Source organism: Lathyrus oleraceus, chromosome 1 (assembly GCF_024323335.1).
Source record: "Lathyrus oleraceus cultivar Zhongwan6 chromosome 1, CAAS_Psat_ZW6_1.0, whole genome shotgun sequence".
NCBI classification, from domain to species: Eukaryota; Viridiplantae; Streptophyta; class Magnoliopsida; order Fabales; family Fabaceae; genus Lathyrus; species Lathyrus oleraceus.
The window spans coordinates 212,724,093-212,739,072 of record NC_066579.1 but is presented as its reverse complement, the minus strand read 5'-3'; positions in this window follow the sequence as shown (position 1 = coordinate 212,739,072).

Genomic DNA, 14,980 nt, shown 5'->3' with positions numbered 1-14,980 from the left:
TTCTCTCAAAAATATTTTTCAAATTCTTCACACAAAAGCCATTTCTAGTGATGGATTCATGATCAGGAAGCATTGTTAAGCAAGATTGAACGTGGAATTAGAGCAAATCGTGCCAGTTTGGACCATACTCGAAGCTTGAAAGTTCAATGGAATTTGCAAATTGAGCTGGATTCAAGTGTGCTGGAGCATCCAACTCATCATCACTCACATCAATAAGCATTGTAGAGAAGATTTGAGGCATTGCTGATTTTTGTAGAGCACGATTCCAGTTTCTATTCTTCAAAGAGGTCAGGTTTCGAGTTCAATTATTTTGCAATTGATCATGATATTTGTGTAGATCTTTCATTGGTGATCATGCTGGTATAAAATTTGAGTGAAATGGCGCAATTATCATGAAGTTATGCTTGATTGAAAGTTTGATGTCAAATTTTATTTCCTTCGATCTGAACTTGTTATGATGTTTTTGCATGATTTGGTTATGGATCTTTGATGTGCATGAAATGAGGATTCGAATACTGTGCTTGTTTTTTATTTCTGGAGTTTTCTGAAATTTTCTGGAAATTCACTCATGAAGTTCATCATCTTCATGAGGAAGAAGATGAAGATCATACATTTTCCAGATTTGCTATGAGTCTGCTACGATTTTGCTACGAAATTCTGGATTAGCTACGAAATTCTGGAAATCATTTGCAGCTTAGGGTTTTTAAGTCAAAACGGTGTCGTTTTTGTGAGGGCGCGCGTTTTGAATGTGGACCAGGTTCGATCCTGGCCGAGCGAAATTTTCAAATTGCCTTCCATTTTCCATGTTTCCCTCCCTATTTGGCCATGCTTGGTTCATTTGATTTCAAATTTTTTCCTCAACTTAGAAAAATCATAATAAATTGAAAACTCATCCAATTTCATCCCAATTTTTTGCAAAATGCTCCTTATTCTGTCTAGTTTTTTATGAGCATGAATTGGAAAGTTGTGCATTGCTGGAAAGTTAATTTGCCCTAGGATGTTTGAACACATATGCATTTTTGACCTTGCCTTGCTTATCTTGTCATAAAATGCTCAGAAATAATCCAATGAACTTGAAATTTTGCATGCTGATTCTAGACACATTGCTTGATATTTTGGTTTTGGTTTGACATTTTTCTCAATTACCATTTCTGTTTTATGCATGTGCTAACTTGGTGTGACAATTTGTGTCACACCTTTGATTGTCCAACTTGTGCAACTTGATTTCTATGCCAAATGATCTCTGATTCTTCTGATTATTTTGTATGTTGATCATGTTAGATGTCTTGAATGTGCATGATTTTTTCCAGATTTATTTGAATCATTTCTGTTTTGATTTGAATTTTTCATTCATGATGATCACATATGAGCTTTGAAATTGCCTTGAACTTCTTTTGATCATGAAATGCTTTTGGTGATTGATTTTGATGTGAGCCTTTTTAGGATATGTCAATATGTGTTTGTGTTGCACCCCAAAATTTGCCCTCTATTTTTAACTCTAACCAATTTTTTGTTTCACATTCATTTGCATCATCTTCATAGCATAACATTTTTTTCTGTCTTAATATTAGCCGGAATAATTTCTCGGAATTTACAAACAGACTGGTCAAATTAACTTTTTAATTGTGCCTAAAATTAGTCAACGAAAAAATGTCAAGTTTAAGTTTGCAAATGTCGGTAACATTAATCTGCGGTTCACGTGGTTTAATTTGACATGCTAAAAATATTTTTACGACTATTTTTGGTCATATGTTGATCAGTCTGAGCAGTTTAAACGGTCATAATTTTTATTTCAAAATCCGACCAAACGCTGTATTTTTCCGAGTCATTTATTTCGCGCTGATTATTTTGACGTGTTCATTTTATTTTTTCGAGCATTTTGGTGCCCGACTTTTTTTTTTTTTGAGTCTATTTATTTTTATATTGGGTCTAGAATAAATGAATAGGTTAATTAGTTTTTATTTTAATTTTAACTATTTTAATTATTTAACTTTATTAAGTTTTTAATTTAATATTGGGTTTCAAAATAAACTTAGGCCCATTATCATTAACCTAATTTGTTCCTATATATATTTACTAGCATGACTGATAGAGGGAGGCAAAAAGACAGAACAAAAAAGAGAAACTGAGAGTGGCTGATCTATATTATCGTACACACAGTTTGGTAATAGTTTATATATGATATATACTTTATCTATTTTGTTGATATATTTGTTACTGTGTTTCAAATACCTGTTCATATATGCAACTAGTGTGTTAAATATATATATATATATATATATATTTCTATTTTATGTTATAATTTGATTATGTTTTCGGATCGGATCGTGTCAATACGTCGTTTTCACATATACGTGTATGAGGCGTGACATTTGTGTTATCCGATCCAGTTGCGATGATCGCAATTTTGCGCTAGCAACGCCGTTGTTTTTTTTTCAATTCATATTTTTTTATATATATACATATATTTAGATCTGCACTTTTTTTTCATAACTAACTACCCTGATTTTTCCTAAACCCTGACAATTTCGCCACAAACTCTAAATTTCAAACCTAAAACTTTAACCGTGTTATTTCCTCTCAACCATAAACATTTTCTTAAACCTTAACAAACCTTATTATTACTTCCTATTTTCGCTCATATTTATGTTATTCATACACTGTAACTGCTTCGCCCTTGTAATATTTTAAGTTTTAACTTGTAATATTTTCAGTTTTACTTTTCGCCATCTTTATTATGTAACTGCACCGAAGCGTTGTAATAATTAGGGTTTTATTTTCTGCCATTGATTTTCTGCCATTTTATTTTTCTGCCATTTATTTTTCTGCCATTTAAATTCCTGCCATTGATCCTATATTAACTGCGTGGTTTAGTAATGTAGGGCGTGAAAACCTACTAAATTAATTATTTAATATTTTTCTATAACCTTTATATTTTTTTGTAAATAAATAATAAATACTAACTATTTTAATAACTTTTTTTATTACTTACTTATAATAATAAATCATTATATATTTGTAAATAAAATCTAATTGACCATTTTTCTAATTGAATAATAATAATAAACCTATTAATCTAATAATTTGATATTTTCTATAATCTTTATTTCTTTTGTAAATAACTAACTTAATATTTTTCATATAACTCTTTTATTTTATAATTTGTACATTAATGTATTTTAAATTCTTTTATTATTACTAATTTATTTTAAACTCATATTTTTCTAATAACTTCTAAAAAAATCTAACTTGTTTAACCTAAAATAATTTCTTTTAAAATTCTAACCTTTTTATTATCACTTTATTATTATGGTTATTTTATTATTGCTTTATTACCATTGTTTATTTATTATTTTATTATTATTTACTTTTATCTATTCTATTTTTGCTTCATTATTTTCCTTATTTTAATTTTGTTTTATTTATAATATTAGGAACAAATGTATAGGTTGTAAATTTATTCTTTCTCGCCAGATTATTATGTATATGCCCCATAGCCATGTAATAGTTTAGGAATTTATTTTTCTTGCTTTTATTTTTTGTAAATATTTATTGCGTGGTTAGTAATTTAGGGAGTGCAAAAAACTAACTGTAAATAATTGAACTTAGAAAATTAAATTCAAGACAAATATCTGAAAAATAACACTCACACACGTAAGTCGATCTTTGATCGCCATCTGTACTTCCTAGGGTATTCCTCTTGGTTGCCTTCTTTAAATGGTCAAGTCCCTCGAAAATAGGGGTGTCTTAAGCAAAGTCCCTTCAAACAGAAAAATCATCAAGTCCCTATAAACTTAAAAGATCAAGTCCCTACGAGGTTGCCTACGATATAATGATCTTGTCCCTTCGGTAAATATGATGATAGTCCCTACGAGTTGCTAAAGACACCCCTTATGTTGCCTTCATTGACCATACGATGACCCTACGCCCGTCCCTTAAACACATCCAAGGTAATGACTACCTATTCCTTAATAATAGGGATAGTCTTACCATTGAAAGAATATACGAGAACACGAAAGACTTAATCTAGGGTAGGTATCTCATAGTTACTTGCTCACACTTTTCAAAATTACTTTTACACCTCACGATTTCTAAACTAGGCTTTGTATACACCCATACGAGGATCATTACAAAGTACTTAAAGAAATTTTTCTAATCACACACTACACTCCTGCAAACAAACAAAGTGAGCTAAGTAACTAAGAGGCCATGGATAACGATGGATATAAAGGGTGCTAATACCTTCCCTTTGTATAACCTACCCCCCGTACTCAAAATCTTTTTAAGGTCTTTCCTGTTCTTTTATGTCCTTTCCTTTTGGATAAAATAAAAGTCGGTGGCGACTCTTGCTATCCGCAACATTTAACTAAAGTCAGTTCTCCCACCGTGTTACAGAACTGGTGACTCTGCTTGGGACTTAATAAAAGAGGGGTACCCTTAGGAATTAGATCACTTTAAAATTGTTTGCCTTGTTTGCTTTATACTTATCTGTTGGGTGCTCTTATGTGTGAAAGACCCTAACCCGAATCTAGTGTACCTTAGGTAAATGGCAATAGACCAAGGAAACTGTACGGCGTATATCGATATGGTTGATCTGGTGGCCATAGTTAGTGTGACTTCTTGGTTGGTGCTTATGTTCCTTAAGCAAGTTGAGGATAATATGAGGCTGCCATATGTTGTCAATACACTAACTGACTTTTAGAACCCTATTCATTCCATCTTGGCCTTTAGAAAGTAGTGAGATAACCGGCTTTGGTGAAGACTGAAGTTGGTTGATACTCGATACTACACTCATTGAGATCCTAAACTTGGAGGGTTTTGGTTGGCAAGTAAGTTGCCTACTGAACAACCACCCTTGTGAAGGATCAATGATTTTGAGATCCCTTAGAACCTGGTTACTTTTGTAGGACAGGATGAATCAACTAAACTTCAGGGGAGGGTACTTACCTTTAAACCTCATGCAAGCCTTCAAACCTAGGGCTATTGTGTGACTTGTTTGTGTGTGCCACATGTTTGTGATTGAGCATAACATCATAGCATCATCATGCATCATAAGCATAGCATTTTCACTAACCATTTCAAGGACCAAAGGATTTATCTTTATTGCAGGTCATGGCTTCTGCTCGTAGGAATACTATCCGGATCAACTTTGTAGAAATACCTCCTAAGCTTAAGGAATTGGTCTCTCAAGTTTCTGAAAACTCCCAGTTCATCAAGAGGCATGGTCACCTACGGGATCTAGTCACTTCAGGGTTCAATGAAGACATGATGAGTGTCCTGTTTCAGTTCTTTGACCCTAAACATCATTGCTTCACATTTCCCGACTATCAGCTGGTTCCTACAATGGAAGAGTTCTCCAAGCTTCTGGGTATACCTATTCTTGATCAGAAACCCTTCACATGCTTGGAAAAAGAGCCTAAACCTGAAGTCATTGCTGCAGCCTTACATTTAAAGAAATCAGACATTGTCCTAGAAACAAGGAGTGGAGTTAAGGGTATTCTTGCTAAGGTATTGGTGGAGAAAGCTCAAGTATTCCTGAAGGCTATGAGTTATGATGCTTTTGAGGAGATCTTAGCCTATTGATTTATGGCTTAGTACTGTTCCCCAATCCAGACCAGTTCATAGACGTACACGCCATCAACATATTTCTGACTCGCAATCCAGTGCCTACATTACTTGGAGACATCTTACACTCTCTTCATACCCGTACTACGAAGGCACGAGGAACTCTGATGTGTTGCATACCTCTATTATCTAGGTGGTTTATTTCTCACCTTCCTCGATCAGTGATGAAGAATGAACAAGGGTTCAGGTGGTCCAAGAGGATTATGTCACTTTCTCATTCATATATTCATTGGTGCTCTAGATCTATGGAGAATGTTACCATCATTGACCGTTGTGGGGAGTTCCCTAATGTGCCACTCCTTGGCATAAGAGGGGGCATTACCTACAACCCTTCTTTAGCTCTACGTCAGTTTGGTTACGCTCGGACTGATGGTCCTCATGACATGCTTATTCAGGGTATTGTGTTCGACTACGACAACGATCTTCAAGGTTACCGTCAAAGGTTCATACGAGCATGGGGTAAAGTGAACAAGGTTGATAGCAAGACTCTAGAACCCAAGTACACTATTCCTATGGAACCATATCTCAGATGGGTACGATCTCGTGCTCAGACTCTTATGATGCCATATCCTGCTATCCTGCCAGTTACAATGGAGCCTGTTGCTGAAGGAGATACTTCTTACATCATTCTTCATCCAGACATGCCCACTGACATGGAAGAGTTACAGAGGTCCTGGATCCAGTTGAAGGAGCAAAGAGATACTTTTGAGACTCATTACAAGGCAAGTCAGGAAAGAATCCTGGAGCTAACAAAACAACTTCACGAGGAGCGGAATCTCAACTCATACCTCAACACAAAGAGGAAACGTCCATGGGAGACTTAAAACCCCATTTTTTTATATTCATTTCATTTTTATTGTAAGCCCAAGGGGCAAACAAGTTTATTACTAATAAAAGTTTACTTTTTGGTGGTTTAAACAAATTTAAATCCTACGGTCCTTGAAAACATTGCATAAGCATCTACATACCATATTATTGCATCACAGGTTTCTTATGAACAGGTATCTTATCTTCTCGCTGTTTACCTCAGCAGAAATGACTCTTGAACAGACTGTCAAAGATCTCCAGGCTCAGAATGCACAATTCCAAGAGTTGATTCTGAACTTGTCCAAGGGGCAAGATGAGTTGAAGACATTGCTGGCTAAGAAGAAGAAGAAGACTAGAAGATCAGGAGGCCTTATCAATCTGGGAAGAAGATTCAGAGGCCCTATCAAGACAAAGGAACAGGTTGATGATTATGAGTCTGAAAATTCTGAGAAAGAGGGAGGTAGTCCCCATGATACTGTGGGAGATTCTGATTCTGAAGCAAATTATTATCATGATCCCAATGAAGATAAGTACAAGATGTTGGTGGATAGAATGAATGCTATGGAGTTACAATAATCTTCTGGGCTGGATTTTGAAGATCTGAGTTTAATATCTGGAGTGGTTATACCTATTGGTTTCAAGGTTCCTGCTTTTGTGGTGTATGATGGTGTCTCATGTCCCAAGCTGCATTTAAGATCCTATGTCCGGAGGATTCAACCACATACTGCTGATAAGAAGTTATGGATTCATTTCTTCCAAGAGAGCTTGTCTGGAGCTCAATTAGAATGGTACTATCAATTGGAGAGTGTCAATATCCGTGATTGGAATGATCTTGCTGAGGCCTTCTACAGGCAATACCAATACAATGCTGATTTAGCACCTACTCGCATGCAGCTACAAAGCATGTCAATGGGTGCTAAGGAGAATTTCAAGGAGTATGCCCAGAAATGGAGAGACCTAGATGGCAGAGTTCAACCTCCTCTAACTGACAGGGAGCTAGTTGATATGTTTATGAGTACGCTGAATAGTCCTTTCTATAGTCACCTCATTGGAAGCTCATTATCTGGTTTCACTGAGCTGATAATGACTGGAGAGCGTGTGGAAAGTGGCATAAGAAGTGGTAAGATACAGGTGGGTGCCTCTTCATCAAGCATTGCAAAGAAGCCCCCTAGTGGAAAGAAGGAGTCTAATGTTGTGTATGGTCAACCTGGCCGTAACAGAAGTCACCAATCCGTAGGAGCAGTTCACATTTCTAGTCCTACTCCTGCAACACCAGAGCTACCACAGAGTAATCAACAGAAGCCTAGAAGACAATTCACCAAGATCAACATGTCACTGGCCCAAGCCTTGCAACACATGTTGAAAGGGGAACTCATTACTTTGAAGGACCCTCCTCAGAATCCTAATACTTCCTCTCCTCGATACAATCCTAATGCACGATGTGCCTATCATTCTAATTGTCCAGGACATGACACCAACAATTGTTGGGTGCTGAAAAATAAGATTCAAGATATGATTGAAGCTGGGGAGATTGAATTTGACCCTCCTGGGACTCCAAATGTGATTACTGCTCCCATGCCCAATCATGAGAAGACTGTTAATGTTGTTGATGAAGTTTCATATGTTTCCTCAGTAGCAGATGTGACTACTCCCTTATCTATTATCAAGAAGAAGCTGGTGCAGGCTGGATTCTTTCCAGGTTGCAATGAAAACTATTTTTATTGTGCCTACAAACCTGATAGCTGCTGGAAATTGAAAGATGGTATTCAACGCCTCATGGACAATTACACTATATTGTTTGAGAGAACTCCTTCTATGGAAAGTATGTGTGAACACCTAACTCGAGGTAAGAAGTTTGAAGATGTGGATATGGTTGATAAAGTGCCAGTGAAGATTACCTCCAAAGGCCCTGTCAAGATCACTTCCAAGGGTCCTATCAAAATTACTGCTGAAGGCCTGGTGAAGACTGTTGCTGAAGTTAAAGTGCCTCCCATGATTATTACCACTCCTGGCCCTATTCCTTATACTTCTGATAAAGCTATACCCTGGAATTACGGTTCTGATGTTTATATCCATAGTGTTAAGCAGGAACCTTTGACTGATACATCTGTTACTGATGATAACCTTGATGTTGATAATATTGCTGGATCTAGTAAGATCACCAGAAGTGGAAGAATTTTCTCTCCTCCAGCTACCTCAAAAAATACAGTTCTTCCAACTACTACCTCCACTTCCGAGCCAAGTACTGATGCTCGAGGCAAAGGTCCTGTGGTTGAACCTGTGCAAGCTGAAGCACCGACTGCTGAAAATCTCTCTTAACAGATGGAAGAAGTGCTGAAGATCATTCGTAAGAGTGATTATGATATTGTTGACCAGTTGGGGCATACTCCCTCCAAAATTTCCATGTTGTCTTTGTTGCTGTGTTCTGAGGCTCATGCTAAAGCCTTGATCAAATTCTTAAGGACTGCTCATGTACCAAATGAAATTTCTGTGGATCAATTTGAAAATTGTGTTGCACATCTGACTTATGATAATGGGTTAGGTTTTTCTGATGCTGACTTGACTCCTGCCAAAAGAAACCATAACAGAGCTTTACATATCTCCATTGAATGTAGGGGCACTACCTTGTCTCATGTGTTGATAGACAATGGCTCTTTATTGAATGTACTTCCCAAAGAGGTTCTGAACAAGCTCAGTCCTGAAGATGCTGTGTTAAGATCAAGTAATGTAGTGGTGAGAGCCTTTGATGGTTCAAGAAGAGTGGTGCATGGAGAAATAGACCTCCCGATCAAAGTAGGCTCTCAAGTCTTCGATTCTACCTTCTATGTAATGGATATTCGTCCTGCGTACTCTTGTTTGCTTGGGCGCCCCTGGATCCACGGGGCAGGTGCTGTGACCTCCACTCTACATCAGAAGTTGAGATATCCAGTGAAGGGAAAGATCATAATTATTTATGGAGAGGAAGAATATATGGTCAGTCATGTGAATACATTTAAGTATGTTGAAGTGGAAAGTGAATATGTTGAGACTCCTTGCCAGACATTTGAAGTAGTTCCTTGGGTCGTTCCCGCTACTGAAGCTCCTCCTGTGGTTACCAGAGTACCTCCTACAATGGCTTCCCTCAAAGATGCTAGAGTTGTGGTTGAAGAAGAGTCCCAGAAGGCTGTTCGTCGTGCTCGTGCTGTTCGTATCACCAATCCAGGGAACATGAAAGATCAACTCAATGTTGTGGGTGACTATAATGAAGACTACAATCTGGATAACTGGATTTTTCCTACTGTGGGTGATGGGCTCAACAATTGGAAGACTGAAGACGTTATTCCTATCTCTTTTAGTCAGGAGTAAATACTATTACTGTGTTGTTATTTTTAAGTTTGTAATTAAACTTTTAAGCCTTGTGCCTTACCCGGGGCACAATGGTATGCTTGTTTCGGGATGTCATTTCATTTGCATACTTCATTCAATAAAAATCAATGGACGTTTCGTTTTCGTAAATATTGGGCTCTTTGTTTTTCTTTTATTTTATTTTCATCAGCTATGTGTTCTTACACACACCCACATCACTAAAATGCAGATCCTCATCCACTCTGGATCCTGTTGATAACAGTTCTACTATTGCCAATTATAATTTCGAGAATCCGATCTATCAAGCTGAAGATGGAAAGGATGAAGATTGTGAAGTACCTGTAGAGCTTGCTAGGTTATTTCAACAAGAAGAGAAAGTTACACAGCCGCATGAGGAATCAATTGAGGTTGTAAATCTGGGTACTGAAGTAGACAAGAAAGAAGTCAAAATAGGAGCAGGCTTGGAAAACAGTGTCAAAGAAAGATTGAGTCGGATGTTACGTAACTATGTAGAGGTTTTCGCTGGAAAAATCAAGAGATGATATGGAATGATGAATGTCAAGAAGCTTTTGACAAAATCAAGAAGTATCTCCAAGAACCTATAAACTTGATGCCACCAGTTGAAGGAAGACCTCTAATCATGTATTTGACCGTGTTAGAAAATTCAATAGGGTGTGTGTTGGGGCAACATGACGAGTCTGGTCGAAAAGAGCATGCAATATACTACCTTAGCAAAAGGTACCGACTGTGAAACAAGATACTCCCAGCTCGAGAAAGCTTGCTATGCTTTGGCTTAGGCTGCTCGCCGACTAAGACAGTATATGTTGAATCATACCACTTTATTGATTTCTAAGATGGATCTTATCAAACATACATCTGAGAAACCTGCTCTCTCCGGAAGAACAACAAGATGATTGCTGAACTCTGCATGCAGTTCAAAATAAAACACCATAACTCTTCTCCGTACCAGCCAAAGATGAATGGCATCGTGGAGGCTGCTAATAAGAATATTAAGAAGATCATACAAAAGATGATAGTAACATACAAAGACTGGCATGAGATGTTACCCTTTGCTCTTCATGGTTATCGCACTTCAGTACGCACTTTGACAGGGGCAACTCCTTTCTCTTTGGTCTACGGAATGGAAGTCGTGTTACCAGTGGAAGTTCAGATTCCCTCTCTAAGAATCATGAAGGATGCAGGCTTGGATGAAGATGAGTGGATTCAGACTCGACTCGACCAGATAAATTTGATTGATGAGAAGAGGTTGGCAGCTGTTTGTCATGGTCAGATGTACCAGAAACGGATGATCAAATCTTTCAATAAGAAGGTTAAGCCAAAGGTATATCAGGCTGGTGACTTGGTAATCAAGCGTATCATACTACCACAGGGTGATCCTAGGGGCAAGTGGACTCTTACATATGAAGGACCATTTATGGTCAAAAGAGTATTCTCAGGAGGTGCCATGATGCTTACTACTATGGATGGTGAAGACTTTCCATAGCCTGTAAACGCAAACAAAGTTAAAAAATATTACGCCTAAAAAGAGACCCGCTAGGTTGACTGGCCTAGGCAAAAATAAGGGCATCCCGGCAAACCAAAAGGGTTCGGGAAAAAATTAGGGATATATATAAAAAAAATGTACACCCGGCAAGTCGAAAACCTGAAAAGGCGGCTTGGGCAAAAAAGGGTATCCCGGTGGATTGAAAACCTGAAAGGGCAATCCAGGCAAAAGTTAGGGATTAAAGCGTATGACTATGTCTCGTTTGGATCACTCATGGTGCTACCTAAATCAAGTTCAAACAGATAAAGATCAATCCAATCGTTTCTGTCTCAACAGCAGAAGATGAGATATTTGAAGATAATGGCAATAGTAGAATTGAAACTCAATAGGATCATTTTTCACATAGCTGTTTTTTTTGTTTTATAAAAAATTTACGACGAATTCCTCTTACTAGGATTTCTGTCTCCTTGTACAAACTTGCCTATGTATAGGTCACTTTGTGATATAAATAAAATTTCATCTTTGAATCCAGATTTACTTTTACTCTATTTACATAAGCGAAAACGTCCATTGGTTGTGTTTGAATGTATGTATGCTTTTGAATACGATTGATGGTTACCAGAAATGCATAAAATGCAGTAATAGTATTTACTAAGGACAAACGAGGGTAGTAGTTCAACGAAGCTTCGCCAGTTCATCCGCACTACAAATCCCCAGTAGAGCAAATCTATCTTTATAGATGCTTCGAATTACGTCTCCCCTTGAATTTATGTCCATCTCTTTTATCCTCAGTCGGGATACTCAGGAACTTATTCCTTCAATAGAAGTACGACGAACGAATACGGGAAGTGACAAATACTATACTATCAAACAAGACGTGAACGAGTTCCTCATATTCTTCAGCAACGAATCGGGATTTATTTTCCCTAGCCAGCAGTTGTTATACAAAGATATCCGGACGCTTCAAGCCGCATGATTCATACATACATCATTTACATCATACCATGGCATATCCATAAGTGCATAATACATTTACTTAGATGCACCATGCCATGCATGCATACATATTGCATAAACTAACCTTTTCCTTGCAGGATGGTTATATACAGATAAAATACTATCAACAATTCACAACAGGTCAGAAACGATCTATACGAAGATCTAGTGTTGATACTTAATCATTACTCAAGGTGTCCTTGGATAGTAGGCAAACGGTCTATACGAAGATCTATTCCCTAGTCCAGGATGTTTTCAGGAGAGTTAATCCTGATACTCTTTTGTCCTCGGATAGTAGGCAAACGGTCTATACGAAGATCTATTCCCTAGTCCAGGATATTTTCAGGAGATTTCATCCTGACACTCTTTTGTTCTTGGATATTAGGAAAACGGTCTATACGAAGATCTATTCCCTAATCCAGGATATTTCCAGAAGAGATAATCATCACGAAGATTTATTTCTACTGGTCTATTCAACAATTCAAAACAGTTCAGAGACGATCTATACGAAGGTCTAGTGCTGATACTTAATTCAGAAAGAAATCGCCACGAAGATTTGGTTCTGACACTTAAATTAAAAGTATATTCTTAGATACGATTCAGAGACGGCCTATACGAAGACCTAGTACTGATATCCAGTATCAACATCAAGATATTATCACCTCCTGATATTATGGATGGCATCTATAAGCCCATCTCCAGTTCTTCCAAGTGGCATCTTCAAGCCCACTTAAGCATATACAACCAGTCATCAGTGTTACTTTACGCACCGGCGAGTGCAAATTTTTGGGCTTTTGTGTTCAATCCCCTTCAACCTTCCAAGTCACGAATGGCACACAGGCCAATCTAACTCCTCAGGTTTCAGAAAATTGAACAGGGGCAGTTGTTGCACCCCAAAATTTGCCCTCTATTTTTAACTCTAACCAATTTTTTGTTTCACATTCATTTGCATCATCTTCATAGCATAACATTTTTTTCTTTCTTAATATTAGCCGGAATAATTTCTCGGAATTTACAAACAGACTAGTCAAATTAACTTTTTAACTATGCCTAAAATTAGTCAACGAAAAAATGTCAAGTTTAAGTTTGCAAATGTCGGTAACATTAATCTGCGGTTCACGTGGTTTAATTTGACATGCTAAAAATATTTTTACGACTATTTTTGGTCATATGTTGATCAGTCTGAGCAGTTTAAACGGTCATAATTTTTATTTCAAAATCCGACCAAACGCTGTATTTTTCCGAGTCATTTATTTCGCGCTGATTATTTTGACGTGTTCATTTTATTTTTTCGAGCATTTTGGTGCCCGACTTTTTTTTTTTTTGAGTCTATTTATTTTTATATTGGGTCTAGAATAAATGAATAGGTTAATTAGTTTTTATTTTAATTTTAACTATTTTAATTATTTAACTTTATTCAGTTTTTAATTTAATATTGGGTTTCAAAATAAACTTAGGCCCATTATCATTAACCTAATTTGTTCCTATATATATTTACTAGCATGACTGATAGAGGGAGGCAAAAAGACAGAACAAAAAAGAGAAACTGAGAGTGGCTGATCTATATTATCGTACACACAGTTTGGTAATAGTTTATATATGATATATACTTTATCTATTTTGTTGATATATTTGTTACTGTGTTTCAAATACCTGTTCATATATGTAACTAGTGTGTTAAATATATATATATTTCTATTTTATGTTATAATTTGATTATGTTTTCGGATCGGATCGTGTCAATACGCCGTTTTCACATATACGTGTATGAGGCGTGACATTTGTGTTATCCGATCCAGTTGCGATGATCGCAATTTTGCGCTAGCAACGCCGTTGTTTTTTTTTCAATTCATATTTTTTTATATATATACATATATTTAGATCTGCACTTTTTTTTCATAACTAACTACCCTGATTTTTCCTAAACCCTGACAATTTCGCCACAAACTCTAAATTTCAAACCTAAAACTTTAACCTTGTTATTTCCTCTCAACCATAAACATTTTCTTAAACCTTAACAAATCTTATTATTACTTCCTATTTTCGCTCATATTTATGTTATTCATACACTGTAACTGCTTCGCCCTTGTAATATTTTAAGTTTTAACTTGTAATATTTTCAGTTTTACTTTTCGCCATCTTTATTATGTAACTGCACCGAAGCGTTGTAATAATTAGGGTTTTATTTTCTGCCATTGATTTTCTGCCATTTTATTTTTCTGCCATTTATTTTTCTGCCATTTAAATTCCTGCCATTGATCCTATATTAACTGCGTGGTTTAGTAATGTAGGGCGTGAAAACCTACTAAATTAATTATTTAATATTTTTCTATAACCTTTATATTTTTTTGTAAATAAATAATAAATACTAACTATTTTAATAACTTTTTTTTTATTACTTACTTATAATAATAAATCCTTATATATTTTGTAAATAAAATCTAATTGACCATTTTTCTAATTGAATAATAATAATAAACCTATTAATCTAATAATTTGATATTTTCTATAATCTTTATTTCTTTTGTAAATAACTAACTTAATATTTTTCATACAACTCTTTTATTTTATAATTTGTACATTAATGTATTTTAAATTCTTTTATTATTACTAATTTATTTTAAACTCATATTTTTCTAATAACTTCTAAAAAAATCTAACTTGTTTAACCTAAAATAATTTCTTTTAAAATTCTAACCTTTT